General features: G+C 45.5%; 1 protein-coding gene across 1 annotated transcript in view; it reads right to left on the bottom strand.

The window, feature by feature from the left end:
- Positions 1-21,675, bottom strand: part of CHST15 (carbohydrate sulfotransferase 15) — a 160,205-nt gene extending 138,530 nt beyond the window's left edge. Inside the window, exon 1 of the mRNA XM_088476961.1 lies at positions 21,612-21,675. The gene's annotated coding sequence lies outside the window, so the exon portion shown is untranslated. The remainder of the gene's footprint in view (positions 1-21,611) is intronic.
- Positions 21,676-25,837: the final 4,162 nt, after the last annotated feature.

Below are 25,837 nucleotides of genomic sequence, written 5' to 3'. Positions count from 1 at the left end.
TGGGGAGGTGAGGTGGTGTGGGGAGGTGCAGTGCTGTGTGGGGAGGTGCAGTTGTGTGCAGAGGTGCAGCGCTGTGGTGTAGAGAGGTGCAGTGGTGTAGGGAGGTGCAGTGATGTGGGGAGGTGCAGTGGTGTGGAGAGGTGCAGTGGTGTGGGGAGTTGCAGTGCGGTGTGGTGTGGAGAGATGCAGTGCTGTGTGGTTTAGGGAGGTGCAGTGGTGTAGGGAGGTGCAGTGATGTGGGGAGGTGCAGTGGTGTGGGGAGGTACAGTGCGGTGTGGTGTGGAGAGGTGCAGTGCTGTGTGGTATAGGGAGGTGCAATGGTGTAGGGAGGTGCAGTGGTGTGGGGAGGTACAGTGCTGTGTGGGGAGGTGCAGTGCTGTGTGGGGACTGGGGAGGTGAGGTGGTGTGGGGAGGTGCAGTGCTGTGTGAGGAGGTACAGTGTTGTGTTTGCTGGTGCAGTGCTGTGTGGGGACTGGGGAGGTGAGGTGGTGTGCGGAGGTACAGTGGTGTGGGGAGGTGCAGTGATGTGGGGAGGTGCAGTGGTGTGGGGAGGTGCAGTGCCATGTGGGGAGGTACTGTGCTGTGTGTGCAGGTGCAGTGCTGTGTGGGGACTGGGGAGGTGAGGTGGTGTGGGGAGGTACAGTGCTGTGTGGGGAGGTGCAGTGGTGTGGAGCGGTACAGTGTTGTGTGGGGACTGAGGAGGTGAGGTGGTGTGGGGAGGTGCAGCTGTGTGGGGAGGTGCAGAGGTGTGGTGTGGAGCGGTGCAGTTCTGTGAGGTGTAGAAAGGTGCAGTGGTGTAGGGAGGTGCAGTGATGTGGGGAGGTGCAGTGGTGTGGAGAGGTGCAGTGGTGTGGAGAGGTGCAGTGGTGTGGAGAGGTGCAGTGCTGTGTGGTTTAGGAAGGTGCAGTGGTGTAGGGAGGTGCAGTGATGTGGGGAGGTGCGGTGTGGTGTGGAGAGGTGCGGTGCTGTGTGGTTTAGGGAGGTGCAGTGGTGTAGGGAGGTGCAGTGCTGTGTGGGGAGGTACAGTGCTGTGTGTGCAGGTGCAGTACTGTGTGGGGAGTGGGGAGGTGAAGTGGTGTGCGGAAGTACAGTGGTGTGGGGAGGTGCAGTGGTGTGGGGAGGTACAGTGTTGTGTGGGGAGGTACAGTGTTGTGTGGGGAGGTGCAGTGGTGTGGGGAGGTACAGTGTTGTGTAGGGATTGAAAAGGTGCAGTCCTGTGTACGGAGGTCCAGTGGTGTGGAGAGGTGCAGTGCTGTGTGGGGACTGGGGAGGGGAGGTGGTGTGTGGGGAGGTGCAGTTGTGTGCAGAGGTGCAGTCCTGTGTTCGGAGATGCAGCGTTGTGGTGTGGAGAGGTGCAGAGCGATGTGGTGTGGAGAGGTGCAGTACTGTGTGGTGTAGAGAGGTGCAGTGGTGTGGGAGGTGCAGTGATGTGGGGAGGTGCAGTGGTGTGGAGAGGTGCAGAGCGGTGTGGTGTGGAGAGGTGCAGTGCTGTGTGGTTTAGGGAGGTGCAGTGGTGTGGGGAGGTGCAGTGCTGTAGGGAGGTGCAGTGATGTGGGGAGGTGCAGTGGTGTGGGGAGGTGCAGTGCCGTGTGGGGAGGTACAGTGCTGTGTGCGCAGGTGCAGTGCTTTGTGGGGACTGTGTAGGTGGTGTGGTGAGGTGCAGTGCTGTGTTGGGAGGTGCAGTGCTGTGTGGGGAGGTACAGTGTTGTGTGGGGACTGGGGAGGTGAGGTGGTGTGGGGAGGTGCAGTGGTGTGCGGAGGTACAGTGCTGTGTGGGGAGGTGCAGTGTGTGGGGAGGTACAGTGTTGTGTGGGGACTGGGGAGGTGTAGTCCTGTGTACGGAGGTCCAGTTGTGTGGAGAGGTGCTGTGTGGTGTAGGGAGGTGCAGTGATGTGAGGAGGTGCAGTGCCGTGTGGGGAGGTACAGTGCCGTGTGGGCGGCTGCAGTAGTGTGGAGAGGTGCAGTGCTGTGTGGTGTGGAGAGGTGCTGTGTGGTGTAGGGAGGTGCAGTGATGTGAGGAGGTGCAGTGCCGTGTGGGGAGGTACAGTGCCGTGTGGGGGGCTGCAGTGGTGTGGAGAGGTGCAGTGCTGTGTGGTGTGGAGAGGTGCATACCCCCACTTCAAAAGTTTCACTTCGACCACTGCCTCTGACACTGTTGTTACCAGGGGTCCGATGTCACAATCTACTGGCTGGCTCCGGCGTAAACACCAGAGGAGAGAATGCTACAGCCAGCGTTAGGTCTAAAGATAGGCATGCCGGTCTGGATCTTCTCTGTCTCTCTTTGGGCGCCTGCTGTGTTGGCCAGGGGAAAATACTTACCTGCTGTAGCTTCTCTGCATTTAAAGGTCAGTTCTTCACTCACAGTTACCTCCTGATTTTCTCTCTCTTTCTCTCTATCTCCTTCCACTAGCATTGTTTTTCCTCAGCAATTTATCCCCTTTACTCCCTCACTCAGAAACCTAATATACCCATTGCCTGTCACTCACTGATTCTCCTTGTAATCCTGTTCCCGTCACACTGTCCATATCACCCTCTGCCTCTCCCGTCACCCTTCTCCATTTCACCCATGCCCCGTCATCTCCTCCCTGTTTCCAAATGCTCTCCATGTCACCCTCTTCCTCTCCGTTCCCCTCTCCTTTCCCACTGCTTCTCCCTATCACCCTCTGCTTGTCACTTTTTCCCTGTCCCCCTCTCCGTCACCCACTGCTTCTCCTTGTCACCCTATCACCCTCTGCTTATCACCCTCTGCCTCCTTTTGTCACCTTCTCCCTTTCACCCACTTTCCATCACCCTCTACCTCTCTCTGTTATCTTCTCCCGATCACCCTCTGCTTGTCACCCTTTCCCCATCACCCTCTGGCTCTCCCTGTCCGCCTCTCTCTCTCCCTGTCACCTACCGCCATGGGGCATTTTGTGAAATATATATATATAGTCAGGTCCATAAATATTGGGACATTGACAGAATTTTCAGATTTTGGCCTCTATTCACCACCACAATGGGTTCGAGATGAAACAAACAAGATGTGCTTTAACTGCAGACTTTCAGGCTTAATTTGAGGGTAATTACATCCAAATTGGGTGAACGGTGTAGGAATTACAATAGTTTCAATATGTGCCTCCCACTTTTAAGGGGCCAAAAGTAATGGGACTATCAACTCAAAAGCTATTTCATGGACAGGTGTGGGCTATTCCCTCGTTATTTCATTATCAATTAAGCAGGTAAAATGTCTGGAGTTGACTCTAGGTGTGACATTTGCATTTGGAATCAGTTGCTGTCAGCTCTCAATATGAGATCCAAAGAGCTGTCACTATCAGTGAAGCAAGCCATCATTAGGCTGAAAAATCAAAACAAACCCATCAGAGAGATAGCAAAAACATTAGGTGTGGCCAAATCAACTGTTTGGAACATTCTTAAAAAGAAAGAATGCACCGGAGAGCTCAGCAACACCAAAAGACACGGAAGACCACGGAAAACAACTGTGGTGGATGACAAAAGAATTATTTCCCTGGTGAAGAAAAACCCCTTCACAACAGTTGGCCAAATCAAGAACACTCTCCAGGAGGTAGGTGTATATGTGTCAAAGTCAACAATCAAGAGAAGACTTCACAAGAGTGAATATAGAGGGTTCACCACAAGATGTAAACCATTGGTGAGCCACAAAAACAGGAAGACCAGATTAGATTTTGCCAAACAACATCTAAAAAAGCCATTACAGTTCTGGAACAACATCCTATGGACAGATGAGACAAAGATCAACTTGTACCAGTGTGATGGGAAGATAAGAGAAGGAAAGGAACTGCTCATGATCCAAAACATACCACCTCATCAGTGAAGCATGGTGGTGGTAGTGTCATGGTGTGGGCATGTATAGCTGCCAATGGAACTGGTTCCCTTGTATTTATTGATGATGTGACTGCTGACAAAAGCAGCAGAATTAATTCTGAAGTGTTTTGGGCAATATTATATGCTCATATTCAGTCAAATACTTCAGAACTCATTGGACAGCGCTTCAGAGTGCAGATGGACAATGACCCGAAGCATACTGCAAAAGCAACCAAAGAGTTTTTTAAGGCTAAAAAGTGGAATGTTATGCAATGGCCAAGTCAATCCCCTGACCTGAATCCGATTGAGCATGCATTTCACTTGATGAAGACAAAACTGAAGGGAAAATGCCCAAAGAACAAGCAAGAACTGAAGACATTTGCAGTAGAGGCCTGGCAGAGCATCACCAGGGATGAAACCCAGCGTCTGGTGATGTCTATGCGTTCCAGACTTCAGGCTGTAATTGCCTGCAAAGGATTTGCAACAAAGTATTAAAAAGTGAAAGTTAGATTTAGGATTGTTTAGTTAGTCCCATTACTTTTGGCCCCTTAAAAAGTGGGAGGCACATATAGAAACCGTTGTAATTCCTACACCGTTCACCTGATTTGGATGTAATTACCCTCAAATTAAATCTGAAAGTCTGCAGTTAAATCACATCTTGTTTGTTTCATTTCAAAGCCATTGTGGTGGTGAATAGAGGCCAAAATCTGAAAATTCTGTCAATGTCCCAATACTTATGGACCTGACTGTATGTATATATATATATATATATATATATATATATTTATATATATATATATATTTATATATATATATATTTATATATGTATTATCCTTCATTTATATGGCATCACAAGGTTTTCACAAAGCCTAACAAAGTACAGAATTGTTTGAGGGAGGGTGGGCCCCAAACCGGTATCTTGCCTAGGGCCCCAGGAGGGCTAAATCCAGCTCTGGCTGGGCATACACTATACAATTACCTGTCAGATATCTGTCCCATCTGGCTGGTTGGAATGAAAACCTGGTAATGTATGGGAGCAAATCACATTCGACCATTTGCTCACAAACACTGGAAAACAGACAAAAATGGTTGTTCAGACAAATTGGTTAAAACACACGGATTTACCAATTTTTTAACAATTGTGTTTTGTCCATTTTAAAGTGTTTAAGACCATATGATTGACTGTCATTTGCTCCCATACATTACCAGTTTTTCATTCCAACCAGCCAGATTGGACAGATAATTGTATAGTGTATGCCCAGCATAAGTGTGAAAGTTTTACTACTAATCTCTCACATTTTCAAAACTCTCACCCTATTACATTTGGCCCTATGAGTCAGATTCAGGAGGCAGCAGTGCTGCCCATCATAGACAGATTCAGGGGAGGGGGACACGTGCCCCCCCTGTCATTTAGGAGTTTTTTATTTTTACATTTATTGCAGCTGCCGTGCCGCACCAGGATGAGGCTACTGCTGTCAGCCCTCCCCGGGCCATGAAGCCACTATAATTGATGATGTGTGGGCCCACTGGTGCCATGCAGTAAAGTGTTGTTGTTTTTTAAAGACCCAGTGCGCGCATGCCACTGAAGAGAGGAGACTCAGTGACTCTGGACACAGACGGGGGGCTGCTGGGGACATAGAAGGGGGGCTGGCTGGGGACATAGAAGGGGGGCTGCTGGGGCTGGCTGGGGACATAGGAGGTGGACTGCTTGGGCTGGCTGGGGACATAGAAGGGGGCTGGTGACACAGAATGGGGGCTGGCACTGGACTGTCGAAGCTGAATAATTGAGTGAGACAAGTTCAGTTTAAAATTTAATCGCAGCGGCGCCATCTTGCGAATGGCCGCAAGACTCCATTTTAGAAATGCGATCGCAAGACGCCATTTTGCGAATGGCCGCCTAAGCGCCATTTTAGGTGAACTCACAATATAGTACATGTGGCGATATTTTTATTAGCACTATGCGATCGCTTCTTTCACCATTTTTCATACGCACAATTATACCCACAAGGGCGCTATTAAATAATCGCAATTAGCGAATGCATGAGACAGTATGAAACCGCTGAAAAAGTAGCTTTATGCGCACGCATCTGCCCCAAATTATCTAGCGTCCTTATATCAAACCCCGAATACTCACACACTACATATTCGCACACAAGGTTCCATTAGCATCAAATTGTATGATTCAAGTTGGTTAAGTTAGTTTAAATGCTAAGAAATCTAAGAAATAGAGGTTTTTGATATCTAAGGTATTATACATGATAAGCAAGGTGTGTTTGGTTTCGTTCTGATGCGTACGCTTTTTACAGAATCCCGGTGTTATCGGTGGAGAGATCGCATCATGCAAATCAAGTTACGGATCGCAGAACTTACAAGCAACAAAATGTTTAGTTGATGGAATGTTACAGGAGGCGTTACCAGAAAGACTCCGGCTGTTAGAGGCAGGGAAAGTCTATTTGAAACAACCTGTTAAATGTGTCGTTACATATGCTTCTTCTCTGGGAACCAATGAGATCAGCAGGAAGTTCTCCCTTTGTCCTGTTTCAGTCTGGGGGGGAATAAATACATGTGTCCGAACACTGGTTTGCCAGTTCATGCTGAATATTGGGTGAACTGAGGATATCAAGTCTGAAGTCTATCTCTGGGTCGAGAGGCGCAGCGTATGTATAACTGTACTTGGGTCTGTATTATTTCCTTTTACGCCTAACTTATGTATGTATAGATTGCATGTAACTGACTGTACTTTTACCTGAATAATACTTGTGCGTTGGAAACACAGATTCCACTCCTGTCTTTATTTGCGGTTATACTGCGTACGCAATTAGCGTTCTGTTTAGAGGTTTTAGGCAGGCTTTTGTCTTAGAGGTTCTAGGCAGGTGAATCTTAGAGGTTTATAGGAAGGAATATACTGAAGGTTAATACTGACGATTCAACAGTTGGGGGCTTGTAGGTTTATCACACTATCTGATACACGATAACACTCGGTCAGTCCTCTCTCAGCAAAAGGGTGGAGGCGCCTTTTGAGAGACGCATTAGTCTTTCATTACCACAGTGTTGCTGAGAGCGTACTGCCGGTTATTGTGTAGAGGAAGCGCTGATTAGAATCCAGGGACAAGAGAGGAAAAAAAAGTTTGTTTTTCCTCTGTTGATAGAACCTTATGTTTAGAGGGGTGCTGCAGTATTTGCGTACGCAGCTAAAACGCATTTTTGCGTACGCAGTTAAAAAAGTAATTATACGCTTGTGTGGTAGTCGCATAATTGTGTATGCGGACAATAGCACAATAGCGTATACGCACTTCCGGTTCTGCTGCCACGTGTTTGAACAAAGCCATTGAGGTTTACATTTTTTTTCTATCTACCAATATCTGGTTTAAACGTTTATTTTCTGCGCAGAGAAAAAGTGTGTAACAGTGAGTGTATTGTTGGTAGGGGTAATTTATTCCCTAAAGTTAAGGGTACCGTATGATCCTTAAGGGCTAGGTGCAAGGGTTAGCCTAGTCGCTCGGTAAGCAGCTTTACCGTTCTAAACACAGTAGCAGGTGTACATGTTGTCTTTGTTGTATAGAGGTGCGTGAGAGTGGCCGACATATAAACTCTCATAGGTCTGGAAGTTACCTTACTAAAGCTTATCCGGGTCTGGAAGTTGCCTGTTTCAAAACTTATCTAAGTGTGGAAGTGGCCTTACGAAATCTTATCCAGGTGTGTGGGCGCCGCCGACTTAAATCGTTCACAGGTAAGTGAAAGTATCTTGATTGTCTTTCACCAGTTTACATTTTTATTGAAAAGCGTAGGAGTTGTCTCAGAATGGGAGCCATGCAAACAGTAGAAATGTTAAGCAATGATGTGCTGCTAATGGAGGCTCCGATTGGATCAGCCCGTCGTATTATGCATACTAAGTACGGTACTTATGCAATAAGGTATTGTGATATATGGTTTAATATGACGAGAAAGAGTGTTAGACCGTTTCCCAGAATTGGTAGTTTTGACAAAAATGTGTTAGATAATGTCCAGGATCACATCAGTATGGTGCGATCCCGAGAGAAAAAGATTAAGTATTTTGAATGTTTAAAAATATGGCAGCATGAAGGGGATGCTTGGCTTAAAAATGTGCAAATGACGCAAACTAGCGTTGCAAACGCATTGCCAGAAAATACATCCACGACGCTAAGATGCAATACGGGCGAGCGCAAATTGGCGCGCATGTGCAGCAAAGTAGCGTCGTGGAGAGTATTGCCAGCAGTTCACGCTCACCTCCCCCACCTTATGTGGATGGAGGTGCAAGTACAGTTACCAAAAATACCAATAAAAATTTAACAAGTAATTTGTACCCCCTCTTAAGTAACCATAAAGAAAATGTTTATGATGTAGAAGATGAGCCTATTGTAATGTCTGCCATTTCCCATGCTGTACAAATGATAGATACTGCATCACCACAATCACGGGTGGTGCCGCCATCTCCATCGGTAACAGCAAGGGAAGTGTTAATACACTCTGCACCCATTGAGGAAGTTGTTAATACCATACGTAGCAGCAGCAGATTAAACCCCCAGCCAGGTAACCAGGTCAGAGGTAGCAACGCTGCCGGTCTGCATCCCATTCGGACAATAACTGTTCCGAATGGAAATGCGGATGCAAACGGTGTAGTGCCCACGAGGGAAGTAGTAATGCATTGTCCATGGACAAGAGCAGAACTGAATTCCATCACAAATGATTTCCCCAATCCCAAAAAGGAATTAGCCAAATGTCAAAGATTTTTGAGAAATTTGGGTAGTTCTCATGAGCCCACTAATAAAGATTGGCGTGTGGTGTTAAGGGCCTGCCTGCCACACAATACCGACGTGACAAAATTTATCACGGACTGTGTATTGGATGGCGACATTCCCTTAACAGACCAAGTAAACCAAGGTAACATTTCCCGCATTGTGACTCAATTGGGTGTATATTTTCCAGTAGTAGTTAACTGGAACAAAATCTTCACAATCAAACAAAAAGAGAGTGAAACTGCAGAAGAATATTGCGACCGGGCTCTGCAGGCTATCACCCAGTACACTGGGATAGAAGAGATTAAAGATAGCACTCACCACAGGGGAATGATAGTCACGATATTAATGGATGGTTTAAAAGAGAATTTAAAAACTCAGGTTCAGACCTCACAGCCTGGCTGGCGGGGACTTACAATAGATAACCTCATAGAGTCTGCCATAGAACATGACAAAAACATCTCAAAAAAGAGGGAGACCCAGAGCGAAAAATTAATGGCTGTCAGTATACAAGCTCTGGAGAGAATGACGTTAACATCACAGCCAACAGACACGCTTGCACTTGCACACACACTCATGCCAGAACAAGTTGCTCTCACTAACCCCACTCAACAACAAACACAACTCTATCCCACTAACCCAATGCAACCACAAGTCCCAGGATATCCACCCACTTCTTTTCCCCCACAATACCCTTACCCTCCCTATCCTTACCCATATCCACCACCTTTGACCTCTGCTCAAACTTCACAACAACACATGCTTTCACCTGAATCACGGACATGTTTTAATTGCAAACAAACAGGACACTTAAGTAGAAACTGCACAGTAAAAAGAGTATGGACCCCACACCAAGGGAAACCTGGATATCCCCATAAGGGATATGCACAGAGATCAGCAAATACTCAGCAGGCACCAGCTCCAATTGTAGCCGTAAATGCTTTATTGGAGAATGGTAGCCAACGCTAGGGGTCAGGTCATACCTGTAGTCTACAGATAGTCAGGTTAACGGGAAGTACTAGGGAAGAACCGGTCTTGATGGTTGATGTAGCTGGTACTGAATATCCTTTTCTTGTAGACACAGGGGCGACCAAGTCAGTGATGAAATCTCCCGTTAATTTACAGGCGACCAACGAGACAATACCAACAATGGGTGTGACAGGTAAAGTGGAACGTTATCCTTTAACCAGACCCGCAGAGGTTAGTATTGGGCTGTTGCATACCAGACATTCTTTTCTTCTGGCTGCCGCGGCTCCTACTAACCTGCTGGGCAGAGACTTGTTATGTAAAATGGGATGTGTCATATATTGCACCCCTGATGGTGTATATTTAGATATCCCAGAGAGAATGGTATACGAGGTGCGGGATATGTTAGACACCCCACAAAGGATAATGTACCACTCTACAGTTTAAAAAAAAAATCCATCACAAGTAGATGAAATGTTGTCCCAAATTCCAGATTCCCTTTGGACAAAAGATGGACAGGACACTGGATTAATGGCAAACGTAAGCCCAGTAATGATACACTTAAAAAACGGTAGGCAAGCTCCAAAAATTCCCCAGTACCCACTAAAACAGGAAGTAGAACTAGGGGTGTTTCCAATAATCGAGCGATTATTGCAACAGGGAATTTTAGTTCGTACAGCTAGTGTAGCCAACAGTCCCATCTTTCCAGTAAAGAAGAGTGGTGGGAGGGGTTATAGGCTGGTGCAAGACCTTAGAGGTGTTAATAAGGTAGTAGAGAGCCAATTGTAGTGCCGAATCCAGCCGTCATCTTGATACAGATCCCACCAAATGCAACCCATTTCACTGTCATTGACCTCTGTTCTGCTTTCTTCTCTGTGCCTCTCCACCCTGACTGTCAGTACCTATTCACATTTACATACAGAGGTGTGCAATATACATGGACACGATTGCCCCCAGGCATTGCATGACTGTTTACAAGCTTTTCAACCTGCCAATGGATCAGTTCTAATTCAATATGTGGACGATTTATTGCTATGTTCTGACTCTTTTATGTCATGTGTGAATGATACTAAACTTTTGTTACTTCATCTCTCGCAAACAGGACCCAAAGGGCCTGATTCAGACCCACTCCCAAGCGGCTGTCCGCTCGCAAGTGGGTCGATGTTGTGCTCTGCGCATGCGCACGACGGCGGGAGCTCCGTCGTGCACATGCGCCAGACGCGATGAGCGAAGGACTTTCCTTCGCTCGTTGTGTCTGATCAAAGGGGGCGTGCTGTCGATGTTGATTGACAGCACGCCCCCTTTGGTGGGCGTGCCTCCCTGACAGGGGCGTTCCCACGGGAACGCCTCCCGTCAGAAGCCGGCCCACTGACATCACTAGTGATGTCAGTGGGAGTGATTTTGGCTCTGATAGAGCCAAAATCACTTCAGGGCTTGCGGTTGAAAACCTCAACCGCAGGCTCCGGCTCCCAGTGGCGATGGTCGCGATGGTCACGACCATCGCGGCCATCAAACTGCATGCTCGTATAGGCTGTGGGTGGTGACCCACAGCTATACGAGCGTCCAGGAGGACGCTCCATTTTTATGGAGGGCGGCCCTCATTCAGAGCGTGCGCTCTGCTCAGAGCGCACGGCTCTGAATGAGGGCCAAAGTGGCTAAGGACAAGTTACAGCTGTGCCAGCCCAGAGTAAAATATTTGGGACACTGCCTAACCCAGGGGTTACGACATCTTACAAATGATAGAATCCAAGCCATACAAAACATGACACTGCCGCAGAATCAACAGCAAATTCGTACCTTCTTGGGAATGTGTGGATATTGCCGAATGTGGATCCCAGGTTTTTCTATTTTGGCCTTGCCTTTACAGGAACTAGTCTCTTCCTCAAAGCCCGATCGTGTCACACACACTGAGGAATCAGAACAGGCTTTTCTTAATCTTAAGGATAGCCTGACAAAAGCTCCTGCATTGGGAATACCCGATTATGAAAAACCTTTTGATTTATATTGTACGGAAGCCGATGGTTGTGCTGCAGGTGTCCTTACACAAGAACATGGTGATGCCAGTAGGCCCGTAGCATACTACAGTGCCCAATTGGACATGGTAGCAAGATCACTCCCCACCTGTTTGAGAAGTGTAGCAGCTACCGCTTTATTGGTGAGTAAAAGTGAGGACGTAGTATTGGGCCATGATATGATTGTCTACACTCCCCATGCTGTATCTGTTCTGTTGAACTCAGCTCAAACCAGACACGTCTCCTCGGCTAGGTTCACCAAATGGGAACTAGCCCTAATCGCTCCTGCAAATATTACAGTTAAACGTTGCAGTACGCTGAATCCAGCAACATACTTGCCATATGTACAACATGATGTACAAAGGGTGGAAGGAGAGGAGTTGCTGGCGGGAGGTGAGTTCAGCAGACATGATGACACCCACGATTGTATGACATATCTGAATCAGACCTTTACTGCTAGACCTGACATACATGACATACCTTTAGAGAATGTGGATGTGACTTTCTATACAGATGGGAGTTGTCATAGACAAACAGACACAGGTGAATTATGTACAGGTTATGCTGTTGTAAATGACACAGACATCATGGAAGCTAAACCTCTCGGTCCTCCTCACTCAGCCCAGGTGGCAGAGTTAGTAGCACTGACTACAGCATGTGAACTGGCAGCAGGCAAATCTGCTAACATTTACACTGACTCGAGGTACGCGTTCGGGGTGGTGCACGATTTTGGGGCTCTATGGCGTCTGAGAAATTTTATGACAGCAGCAGGCACACCAGTTGCACACTCCCGACACATAAAACATCTCTTAGAAGCAATCCAACTGCCCAAAGCAGTGGCAGTAATTAAATGCAAAGCCCACACATGTGAGGATGACCCAGTGTCACTGGGCAACAACTGAGCTGACGAAGCTGCAAAATGGGCAGCGGGGTTAAAAATGCCTTCTCCAATTGAAACAATTATGTCATTCCAAACCATTGATATGCTGAAATTAATTGAGATGCAAAATTTGTGTTCAACTAAGGAAAAATCCATATGGAAGTCCAAGGGGTGTGGGCAAGAGTCCTCCGGGCTCTGGAGGGACGGACATGGTAAGCCAGTAGCCCCCAAGGCATATTACCCTAGCCTGGCTGAAGCAGCACACGGTCTGACTCATCTGGGTAAACAGGGCATGTGCAAGTTGGTGAGGGCATACTGGTGCGCACCAGGGTTTTCTTCACAAGCAGAGAAGATAGCAATGTCCTGTCTGACCTGCTTGAGAAAGAACATAGGGAAAGCGATCCCTACCGAACCGTCCCACATTCCACCGACTGATGGACCTTTCCAGGTGATACAAATTGATTTCATCCAATTACCACCCTGCAGGAACCTTAAGTATGTATTAGTGTGCACAGACGTATTCTCTAACTGGGTTGAGGCCTACCCAGCAGCCACTAATACTGCTGCGTTCACTGCCAAGAAAATAGTTCAGGAATTTGTATGCAGGTACGGTATCCCTAGAATCATCGAAAGTGATAGGGGTACCCATTTCACAGGTGATGTTTTCCAAAATATGTGTAAGCTGATGGGTATTAATAGCCGACTTCACACCCCCTACCGACCGCAAGCCAGTGCCAAGGTAGAGAGGATGAACGGGACTATTAAAAATAAGCTAAGTAAAATCATGGCGGAGACTGGACTAGGATGGCCAGAAGCTTTACCTTTGGTCCTACATAGTATAAGGACCACTCCTAGATTTCCTCTGAATCTGTCCCCATTTGAAATATTGTTTGGTAGATAACCTCATTTGATTATAAGTCCACAGGAAGATCTAAAGGGTAACAACGAGGTAACTGTGAAGTATCTTATATCAATGAGTAAGCAGTTAAAGCAACAGCAGCAGAAACTGAAATTGTTGTCCCATGATATGCCTGAAATGAACTGCCATGATGTTGAACCAGGAGAATATGTAATGATCCGAAATTTCTTACGTTCAGGTTGTTTGACTGATCGGTGGGAATGTCCTTACCAGGTGCTGCTGACAAGTACTACATCTTTGAAGGTGGCCGAGAGAGATACCTGGGTCCATTCCACTCACTGTAAAAAGGTCAATCAACCGGTGGAGAAACAGGTCGGAGACAAAGCTGATAGTGTGGATCTGTCACTCGCGAGCTTGTTCCGGGAGGATTGAAAAGGTTGTTGTGAGATACCTGAACTGAGAGAAATTTGCAGGTCTTGTTGTGACAATGGACGGGCCTGCTGTGTTCATTTTCATATTCTCTTTTAGAGTGTTCACCATCCTGGTCAGTTCGGGAATACCCAGTGTCTGTGATGGAGGACCTATTGAGGAAACAGGAGCTGATGGAGTGGAGAAAGGAGGAGTGCAATGCCAATCAGGGGAGTGTCTGACCAATCTTAGTACTGTTATTGTTAAGAGAGCTATCATTCCGGATACTCGGGGAAGGTGTGAAGGGTTATCATCTGAAGATTCCTGTATTTGTGAGTTTTGTGGGTCCCTAGTTGATGAGAACTGTACTGGGGAGGGTATCCTTTAGAGGATTATCACAGCATGGTAGGCAAAGTGTTAAATCAAACCGATTGCTGGGTGTGTTCACATGTGCCACAGGGACAGCATAATGTAGGGTTGGTGCCATTTCCGCTGAATATCACGGAAATTTTAGAATTACAGAAGGGGAAAACTTTGGATGGAAAATTCCTCTCATCCAAACCGCCTCATTTCAAACTCTATCAATTTCAAGTAGATAAATCACTTTTGTGTTTAAACATAACCAACCCCAATAAACCCGAAGGTTGGGAAGTGACGGGGAATAATCAGACGATGACCTTCTCACAAAGAGCTGATAATGAGTCCATAAACTATGATCTGCTACGCTCAATTAAATCAAGTGGGAAATATTTTAGGTACCGGTATACATTGAGTTCCACCAAAGAAATGATTGGTAAAGTACCAGATGGTTATTGTGCTAAAATAATACAACCAGAAACTTGCATACACCAGCTGGAAGAACCTGAGATAGGATTGTTTGCAAGAGAAATGTGTTTAATGATAATGATGCATACCATTCCTTATATTCTCCCTGATAATGTATATTTTATATGTGGAAGAAAAGCGTATAAATTGCTCTCCCCGAGTTCCGAAGGTTTGTGTTATCTGGGAAGAGTAGTCCCAGAAGTTATGACCCTCACACATGTTGAAATGTTGGGAATACATAAAAACACACCGTCACCATATCTTCACACACAATATGAACACAGAGGCAAGAGAAATATGATACCTGGTGATATGCATAAAGCCGCTCAGTTAATCAGTGAGACAACTGGCTTCCAAGTTTTAGTCGCCCTGGATCCCACCAGAATTGCTAGGGGTACATTAAATTTTAGATATATCCAGGAACTTGCTAAATTAATAGATAATATCACCGAGATGTACGATGACACATTCAGGTACACAGGGAGAGAATTGCAAGCGTACAAGAAAGAACTAGTGCAACACAGGCTAGTGTTGAATTATTTAACAGCTGTTACTGGAGGGTATTGCGTAACGTTAGCCACCCAATTTGGAGTAAAGTGTTGCACTTATGTCACCAATGATACCAGCGACCCTAAGGAGGTGATAGACCAGAAGATGGATGAGATTCTGCAGCTAAAGTGTGAATTTCGTAAGAACCATAATGCATCAGTGGCTGAAGCAGGGGAAAAGATAGAAGGATGGGTGTCATGGCTGAACCCAGTGAAATGGTTCTCGGGTCTAGGAGAGTGGGTCCAGGAAGTGGTCGCCAGCGTAGGCAAATTCTTGATCCTTATACTGATTGTCATCATAGTAATTGGCATATGCGTCCGGTGTGTTCCTATTGTGTTGAAGTGTGGAAAATGTGAAAACAGAGTGAAACGAAGGGATGAAACTATGATGATGGTCAGAAATGATAATATGTATACCGAGGTAGATACAGAACTGCACTACAACCCTGAACTAGGAAGTACCATCATTTAAATGTATAATATTTAGACATGCATAGAAGATATTATTGAAATGTTATCTATAGAACACCCAGACAATGTAAAGTCTCAAATTCCCCTTCAAAACTACTGTTATAAGACTGGTGCATTCCCACATCTGTCACATGATCTCCCAAGATCCGCGGTGTGCGTGTAATAGTAGTTTTATGCCCCCGCCTAGAGACACATTGTCGATGGATTAAGAACCACCTTGTGCCATCCCATGATAACACTAAATAATATGTGAATGTAAGCCCAAAATAAATTTTTATAGCAGATTGTGATAGCATGTTGTTTGCTATCAAAGGGTGGACTGTCGAAGCTGAATAATTGAGTGAGACAAGTTCAGTTTAAAATTTAATCGCAGCGACGCCATCTTGCGAATGGCCGCAAGACTCCATTTTAGAAATGCGATCGCAAGACGCCATTTTGCGAATGGCCGCCTAAGCGCCATTTTAGGTGAACTCACAATATAGTACATATTTTTATTAGCACTATGCGATCGCTTCTTTCACCATTTTTCATACGCACAATTATACCCACAAGGGCGCTATTAAATAATCGCAATTAGCAAATGCATGAGACAGTATGAAACCGCTGAAAAAGTAGCTTTATGCGCACGCATCTGCCCCAAATTAACAAGCATCCTTATATCAAACCCCGAATACTCACACACTACATATTCGCACACAAGGTTCCATTAGCATCAAATTGTATGATTCAAGTTGGTTAAGTTAGTTTAAATGCTAAGAAATAGAGGTTTTTGATATCTAAGGTATTATACATGATAAGCAAGGTGTGTTTGGTTTCGTTCTGATGCGTACGCTTTGTACAGAATCCCGATGTTATCGGTGGAGAGATCGCATCATGCAAACTCAAGTTACGGATCGCAGAACTTACAAGCAACAAAATGTTTAGTTGATGGAATGTTACAGGAGGCGTTACCAGAAAGACTCCGGCTGTTAGAGGCAGGGAAAGTCTATTTGAAACAAGCTGTTAAATGTGTCGTTACATATGCTTCTTCTCTGGGAACCAATGAGATCAGCAGGAAGTTCTCCCTTTGTCCTGTTTCAGTCTGGGGGGGAATAAATACATGTGTCCGAACACTGGCTTGCCAGTTCATGCTGAATATTGGGTGAACTGAGGATATCAAGTCTGAGGTCTATCTCTGGGTCGAGAGGCGCAGCGTATGTATAACTGTACTTGGGTCTGTATTATTTCCTTTTACGCCTAACTTATGTATGTATAGATTGCGTGTAACTGACTGTACTTTTACCTGAATAATACTTGTGCGTTGGAAACACAGATTCCACTCCTGTCTTTATTTGCGGTTATACTGCGTACGCAATTAGCGTTCTGTTTAGAGGTTTTAGGCAGGCTTTTGTCTTAGAGGTTCTAGGCAGGTGAATCTTAGAGGTTTATAGGAAGGAATATACTGAAGGTTAATACTGACGATTCAACAGGACACAGAAGGGGAGCTGTTGGGAATAGAGACACAGAAGGGGGACTGCTGGGGATGGAGGCACAGAAGGGGGCTAGCTGGCTACACAGAAGGGGGGCTGCCTGGGGACACGGAAGGGGGCTGCTGGGGATGGAGACACAGAAGGGGGCTGCTGGAGCTGGCTACACAGAAGGGGGGCTGGCTGGGGACACGGAAGGGGGCTGCTGGGGATGGAGATCTAGAAGGGGGCTGCTGGAGCTGGGGACACAGAAGAGGGGCTGGCTAAGGACACAGAGGGGGGCTGGCTGGAGACAGAAGGGGGCTGGCTGGAACTGGAAAGACACTGTAGAAACACGGGGGGAGAGAGCTGCATTTGTTACACTAACAATCAGCATCGGCTGCCATTCCGCGAGCTCCAATTGGTTTGCAACTGGCACCACATTAGAGTGACAGTGGCGCTGACCGATCCCCGGAATGTGGCATCTCCATCCCATCCCGCGCTCACCCACCACGCGGCCCTGGCAAGTAAAAGGAAGGAGCTGGCTTCCTGGGAGATCCCATTTTAATGTGAAAGTCTGATTTTAATAGTGTTTCATCTGTCAGTTCTGGGGGGGCTTCTGTCACTGGGGGGAATTATTGTGGCATAATGTGTAAGGGGCATTACTGTGACATAATGTGTTGTTAATGACATTACTGTGACATAATGTGTAGTAAGGGGCATTACTGTGACATAATGTGTTGTTAATGACATTACTGTGACATAATGTGTAGTAAGGGGCATTACTGTGACATAATGTGTTGTAAAGGACATTACTGTGACATAATGTGTAGTAAGGGGCATTACTGTGACATAATGTGTAGTAAGGGACATTACTGTGACATAATGTGTAGTAAGGGGCATTACTGTGACATAATGTGTAAGGGACATTACTGTGACATAATGTGTAGTAAGGGGCATTACTGTGACATAATGTGTTGTAAAGGACCTTACTGTGACATAATGTGTAGTAAGGGGCATTACTGTGGCATAATGTGTAGTAAGGGGGCATTACTGTGACATAATGTGTAGTAAGGGGCATTTCTGTGGCATAATGTGTAGTAAGGGGCATTACTGTGACATAATGTGTAGTAAGGGACATTACTGTGACATAATATGTAGTAAGGGGAATTACTGTGGCATATTGTGTTGTAAAGGACATTACTGTGACATAATGTGTAGTAAGGGGAATTACTGTGACATAATGTGTAGTAAGGGGCATTACTGTGACATAATGTGTAGTAAGGGGCATTACTGTGACATAATGTGTAGTAAGGGGAATTACTGTGACATAATGTGTAGTAAGGGGCATTACTGTGACAATGTGTAGTAAGGGACATTACTGTGACAAAATGTGTAGTAAGGGGAATTACTGTGACATAATGTGTAGTAAGGGGCATTACTGTGACATAATGTGTAGTAAGGGGCATTACTGTGACATAATGTGTAGTAAGGGGAATTACTGTGACATAATGTGTAGTAAGGGACATTACTGTGACATAATGTGTTGTAAAGGACATTACTGTGACATAATGTGTAGTAAGGGGCATTACTGTGACATAATGTGTAGTAAGGGGCATTACTGTAACATAATGTGTAGTAAGGGACATTACTGTGACATAATGTGTAGTAAGGGGAATTACTGTGACATAATGTGTAGTAAGGGACATTACTGTGACATAATGTGTAGTAAGGGAAATTACTGTGACATAATGTGTTGTAAAGGACATTACTGTGACATAATGTGTTGTAAAGGACATTACTGTGACATAATGTGTAGTAAGGGGCATTACTGTGACATAATGTGTTGTAAAGGACATTACTGTGACATAATGTGTAGTAAGGGGCATTACTGTGACATAATGTGTAGTAAGGGACATTACTGTGACATAATGTGTAGTAAGGGGCATTACTGTGAAATAATGTGTAAGGGACATTACTGTGACATAATGTGTAGTAAGGGGCATTACTGTGACATAATGTGTTGTAAAGGACATTACTGTGACATAATGTGTAGTAAGGGGCATTATTGTGACATAATGTGTTGTAAAGGACATTACTGTGACATAATGTGTAGTAAGGGGCATTACTGTGACATAATGTGTAGTAAGAGGCATTACTGTGACATAATGTGTTGTAAAGGACATTACTGTGACATAATGTGTAGTAAGGGGCATTACTGTGACATAGGGCCCCATTTACAAACGAAGGGAAATACCAGCGGGAATTTTCGTTTAGTATCACTGTGATACAAACGAAGATTCCACTGGTATTTAGTAATACTTACCCCTCCGGCGAGGTCCCGCGAAGTCCAGCGGAATCCTCATCCTCGACGAGGTCCTCTTCTGGGCTGCTGGCAGCCTAACGCTACCAGCGAAGGGGCTCCAGGGTCATGCGCATGCGCGACAGTCCGTCTGCGCATGTGCATGACAGGGAGACCCGGCAGTGCCTGGAAGGCTTCGTTGAAGCCGGAAAGGCACCGGCGGGTCTCCATTGCCGGCAATGGTGCCCGCTTCACTCTCGCCATCTTTTAGATGGTGAGAGCGATGCTGTACAAACAGCGGTAATCTTAGATTACCGCTGTTTACTAAATACAACAAGAAGGTATAACCCCTTTAGCGAGCACTAAAGGGGTTATATTTCGTTTGTAAATGGGGCCCATAATGTGTTGTAAAGGACATTACTGTGACATAATGTGTAGTAAGGGGCATTACTGTGACATAATGTGTAGTAAGGGGCATTACTGTGACATAATGTGTAGTAAGGGACATTACTGTGACATAATGTGTAGTAAGGGGCATTACTGTGACATAATGTGTAGTAAGGGACATTACTGTGACATAATGTGTAGTAAGGGGCATTACTGTGACATAATGTGTAGTAAGGGGAATTACTGTGACATAATGTGTAGTAAGGGACATTACTGTGACATAATGTGTTGTAAAGGACATTACTGTGACATAATGTGTTGTAAGGGGCATTACTGTGACATAATGTGTAGTAAGGGGCATTACTGTGACATAACGTGTAGTAAGGGACATTACTGTGACATAACGTGTAGTAAGGTACATTACTGTGACATAATGTGTAGTAAGGGACATTACTGTGACATAATGTGTAGTAAGGGGCATTACTGTGACATAATGTGTAGTAAGGGGCATTACTGTGACATAATGTGTAGTAAGGGGAATTACTGTGACATAATGTGTAGTAAGGGGAATTACTGTGACATAATGTGTAGTAAGGGACATTACTGTGACATAATGTGTTGTAAAGGACATTACTGTGACATAATGTGTAGTAAGGGGCATTACTGTGACATAATGTGTAGTAAGGGGCATTACTGTGACATTATGTGTAGTAAGGGGCATTACTGTGACATAATGTGTAGTAAGGGGCATTACTGTGACATAATGTGTAGAAAGGAACATTACTGTGACATAATGTGTAATAAGGGGAATTACTGTGGCATAATGTGTTGTAAAGGACATTACTGTGACATAATGTGTAGTAAGGGGAATTACTGTGACATAATGTGTTGTAAGGGGCATTACTGTGACATAATGTGTAGTAAGGACATTACTGTGACATAATGTGTAGTAAGGGGCATTACTGTGACAATGTGTAGTAAGGGACATTACTGTGACAAAATGTGTAGTAAGGGGCATTACTGTGACATAATGTGTAGTAAAGGACATTACTGTGACATAATGTGTAGTAAGGGGCATTACTGTGACATAATGTGTTGTAAAGGACATTACTGTGACCTAATGTGTGGTAAGGGGCATTACTGTGACATAATGTGTAAGGGACATTACTGTGACATAATGTGTAGTAAGGGGCATTACTGTGACATAATGTGTTGTTAATGACATTACTGTGACATAATGTGTAGTAAGGGGCATTACTGTGACATAATGTGTTGTAAAGGACATTACTGTGGCATAATGTGTTGTAAGGGACATTACTGTGACATAATGTGTAGTAAGGGGCATTACTGTGACATAATGTGTAGTAAGGGACATTACTGTGACATAATGTGTAGTAAGGGGCATTACTGTGACATAATGTGTAGTAAGGGACATTACTGTGACATAATGTGTAGTAAGGGGCATTACTGTGACATAATGTGTAAGGGACATTACTGTGACATAATGTGTAGTAAGGGGCATTACTGTGACATAATGTGTTGTAAAGGACCTTACTGTGACATAATGTGTAGTAAGGGGCATTACTGTGACATAATGTGTAGTAAGAGGAATTACTGTGACATAATGTGTAGTAAGAGGAATTACTGTGGCATAATGTGTTGTAAGGGACATTACTGTGACATAATGTGTAGTAAGGGGCATTACTGTGACATAATGTGTAGTAAGGGGCATTACTGACAAGAAATATTTTGTAGTTTATGAGCTACAATACCTGTTTGTCACTGCATCGCTCTCGCCATCTTTAGCTTCAGCTCTCCCTCCTGCCCAGAGCGCCTGGCGTGGAATGAGGCTTACGATGCCTTCCAGGAGCTTGGCTAGACCGTAAGATGGGGATATGGGACAGAGAGGGGACCCTTAACCCGCTCACCTCCATGCCTGGGCTACATCAGATACTGAACCTCCACAGCTTCATCCATGGATGGCATCATGCGGGATGCTCAGGTACGGGCAGAAGAGCGGAGCTTCCTGGGGCACTTTGATTGGCTGCTGCAAGGGAGGCAGAGAGGACAGGGAGAAGGCTGGGAGACAGCAGGCTTCTCTGCTTTTCTCCCATCACAAGGCTCTTTACAACATGCTGAGATGGCAAATTTTAGTTTGAGAAGTGAAATGGACAGCTGAGTTCCTCCCGTGCCTCTCTGAATCACTCCAAACACAGGCGCGCGCACACAGGCCCGCCAAACAGGGGTCTATCTAGGGGTCCAAGCGCCCCTGGCAAAGTAAGGGACCCCCATTGGCAGTTAGTAAACAGACACCATGCTGGCTGTACAGGTGGTGATCACCCCTCCCCCTCCCATTCCTCGTTGCTCGGAGCTGATGCTTCTGACTGAGAAATCAGCAGCAGCACAGAACTGACCATGGGTGGTACTGCCGATCGGCGCCGGCGCCCCCACCACCACCAGTTCCATCCTGGCCAATATGAAGATATGCCCCTACCACCAGGAGTCTAAGCAGCCCTGGCTTTAGTTACATGCCCACTCAATGTCTCACTAGCTGTCTAAGCATTGCCCTCTGTCACTAGCATACTTGCCTACACTCCCGTTAGTTGTAGGAGGCTCCCAATTTTTTTCGGGAAGCCCCCTGCACCCCCAAAAGTGTAGGCAGATCTCCCGCATCCCGCACGCTTCTTAGTAAAGTGGGCAGGATGGGGAGATTTTACTAAGAATTCACGGGTCCGTCGTGAGGGGGTGTGGCTAAAATGACACAAATCGCATCATTTAGCCCTGCCCCCTCCTCGCGGACCCATGAATCACGGTCTTTTTCTGCTGTGGGGCGGGGCCTAATGATGTCTACAGTCCGGCCCCGCCCCCCCGAAGATGATTGCAGAATCTCTTCTCCCGGCTGCTCCTGGGGAGGATTTCTGTGAAGTCGGCAATTATGGTTACTAGACTGTAAGCTTTCATGGGCAAAGACCTCTGCAGTCTCTGTCTGTATCTGTATCTTCTTCACCCGCCCATAGGCAAACGCAGGGGGGGTTTCCAGTTGCCTGGAAACCCCCTCCCCAGTCCACACCATGACCACAATAGAAATAGTAATATAATAGAATTTTACTAGTGCTGCATGTTCTTTTCAGTGTCACAAATGAAATAATTTTCACCACGTGTGGATCTTTCAACATGTCAGTCATCATCGATAAGGTTAATTATTAATACTGTATAATAATACAATATCAAGTGCATAATGAGACCAATATATACATATATGTCCAGGGCAGTGCTAGGTTCTTCTGCTGCTCCCTCAGACTCCCGGACTTGCTCCAATGCTCTGGAATGATACCCACATCTGAAATAAATACATTCAGCTCAGGCAGTATGGCCCTACTGCTGCATATAATGGCTTACTGTGATCACTGGTCCTGTAAATGCTGGAACAATGATGTATGATGCATAATAAAGCTGATTAAGTGATAATTATACCCTCTTCTTGGACTTGCCACACTCACTCTAAAATCAAGCATTTGGAAACCCCCCTCTCGAAATCCTGCGTTTGCCACTGCAGCCTCACGTCTACTGGTTCTCTGTTTATGGGCAACTCTGACAGCCTGTAAGTACAGAGTTTTATGGTGTATTAAAAAAACAAAAGGCCCATACTGGACATTTAACATATTTTTAGAATATAGGAGCAACCTCTATTATTTGTTTCATCATGATTTGCACATTTTGAAGGTTAAATTCATGCAAATCACATTGCCTAGAATGGGTACTTCTATAAGCTTTATTCAAAAGGTACTATAGCCCAGCCCTAGATTTCACTTTGTGATATGCTTACTCTACTTTTTGTGATAATATAGAGGCTAGACAAATATAAAGAGACAGGGGGAGTGGGAAAGAGAGATAGAAAGTGATTGGTGAGCATCGCACTACATTGGCTGTATTTGCCAATTGTTGATTGACACTGAACTTGATTAATAATTGAACACACATTTAGTTTTCAGGCCAATTGTCAAAACAGATTAAGTAATCTTGCATTCCCATCATTTGTGCAGCACAAACACATTGTCACTTTGAGTGAGTGGATTAATTGAACAAGCCTGAGATGACCTTTCAGCACAGTGATCTGTCCTCTATAACTGTAGAGAAGAAGTTGTAGCCAAAACATACAGCTTTTATACCTAAATTACGGGTCTGACCTGGAGGTTGGAACAGGGTTCCAAACCGGAGCGGACCCAGAATTTAGCTGGCGCCGACCCAGGATATTCCCGAGTCGGTGCCGTTCACATTGGAGCTGGGTCTGCAGTGACCCAGCTTTTCAGGCGTTGAAGTGGACGCTTGGAGATTACGTCATCTCCAAGCTCCACTGAAGCCGGCCAATCTGCATCGCGCCATTTACACTGCAGAGTTTCATGGGTTATTCCCATGTAAAGCCCTGCAAGTTACCTGGGTTGGATTGCCGGGTCACTCTACTCGGGAATCCAACCCAGTCCCCTTTTACACCAAGGAGCTGCCCAGGTTAACCCTGCAATAACCTGGGTTTTAGCTCTGGTGTAAAAGGGGTATTACAGAGATGACTATTCTGCTACCCCTCCATTCAATGCAGAAGTCAGTTACACCTAGCCCATCCTTTATACTCATTAGAAAAACAGGGAAGAATGGTAAATGAAGGAAGTCTGACCGGGACCTTAACCCTCTAGTACAGAGGTGCCATTACAGTCCACGTTTTAGGGATATCCAAGCTTGAGTCCAGATGGTTAAATCAAATGGATTGAGGTACTAATTAAGTCGCCTGTGCTCAAGCATGGATATCCCTAAAACGTGGACTGTAATGGCGGACTTTGGGAACCTCTGCCCTAGTATGTCTTCTGGGATCCAATGTTACCACTCAGTGAAATTTTCGTCCAAATTTTGTGATGTCGTCCAAATCCATCCAGTGGAAGGCCCAGAACAAGTTCCCTGGGTCAAAGTTCTGCCCAGCATATTTCACCATGAGGCCCGACCTGTACCCCAACCACTCCATTAGGCATCCCAGACCAATTGCCATTCCTCTGAAGTTTTCATCCAAATCCATCCAGTGGATGGCCCAGAATAGGCTTCCCGGGTCAAAGTTCTGCCCAGTGAACACCAACATTGGTCCGACCAGGACCTCAACCACCTATTATGTCTTCTAGGATCCAATGTTACCACTCTGAAGTTTTCATCCAAATCCATCCAGTGGAAGGCTCAGAACAGGCTACCTGGGTCAAAGTGTACACCAATAGGAGGTCTGTTGGTGACCCTCCCCCCCTAAAACCTGTCCAGGATCCAACTGAACCACCTCGCGTTGGTTTCATCAGGGGTGTCCGAATACAAAGAGACCAATTAATTTTTATATACAAGATAAAGTTCAGAATAATTCATATTATTGATGGGATCAATAATTATTCATTCAAAGAAGGCAGAATTTGTTTGGTATTTAGCGGAGATACAATTGCTAAATCAGAAAACAAAAAAATATTAAAGATTATAAAATAATCTGTATTCACTTTTAAAATGAAATAATTTCACACTGTCCTTATAATGTAAGTTACTACCACTAGGTGGAGCCTTTCAAATACATTTATTCAAGTTCTTCCAGTCCCTGCAAAACCTCACCAGATGGAGGAAATTAGCTAGGCATCTCTTATACTGTACTCTCAAATAGATTAGATTTATTTGTCTTGAGGATGCTTCATCCTGACCTCTGCACTACCTTTGACTCCACTTCATCAGGATCCATGAGGGGAAAGAGATGAGACAGTGAACAAAAAAAAGAAACACCGATGATATTGTGGGCAGACTATGGCCCTGATTCAGACCCACTCGTGAGCGGCTGTCCGCTCGCAAGTGGGTCGATGTTCTGCACTGAGCATGCGCACGACGGAGGGAGCTCCGTCGTGCGCATGCGCCAGACGCGACGAGCGAAGGAAAGTCCTTCGCTCGTTGTGTCTGATCAAAGGGGGCGTGCTGTCGATGTTGATTGACAGCACGCCCCCTTTGGTGGGCGTGCTGGGGGCGTGCCTCCCTGACGGGGGCGTTCCCAAGGGAACGCCTCCCGTCAGAAGCCGGCCCACTGACATCACTAGTGATGTCAGTGGGAGTGATTTTGGCTCTGATAGAGCCAAAATCACTCCGGAGCTTGCGG

The sequence above is a fragment of the Taudactylus pleione genome, unplaced genomic scaffold (assembly GCF_031769625.1).
Source record: "Taudactylus pleione unplaced genomic scaffold, aTauple2 ptg000198l, whole genome shotgun sequence".
NCBI classification, from domain to species: Eukaryota; Metazoa; Chordata; class Amphibia; order Anura; family Myobatrachidae; genus Taudactylus; species Taudactylus pleione.
The sequence above is the reverse complement of the archived record's forward strand: the minus strand, read 5'-3'. Positions and strand labels throughout refer to the sequence as shown.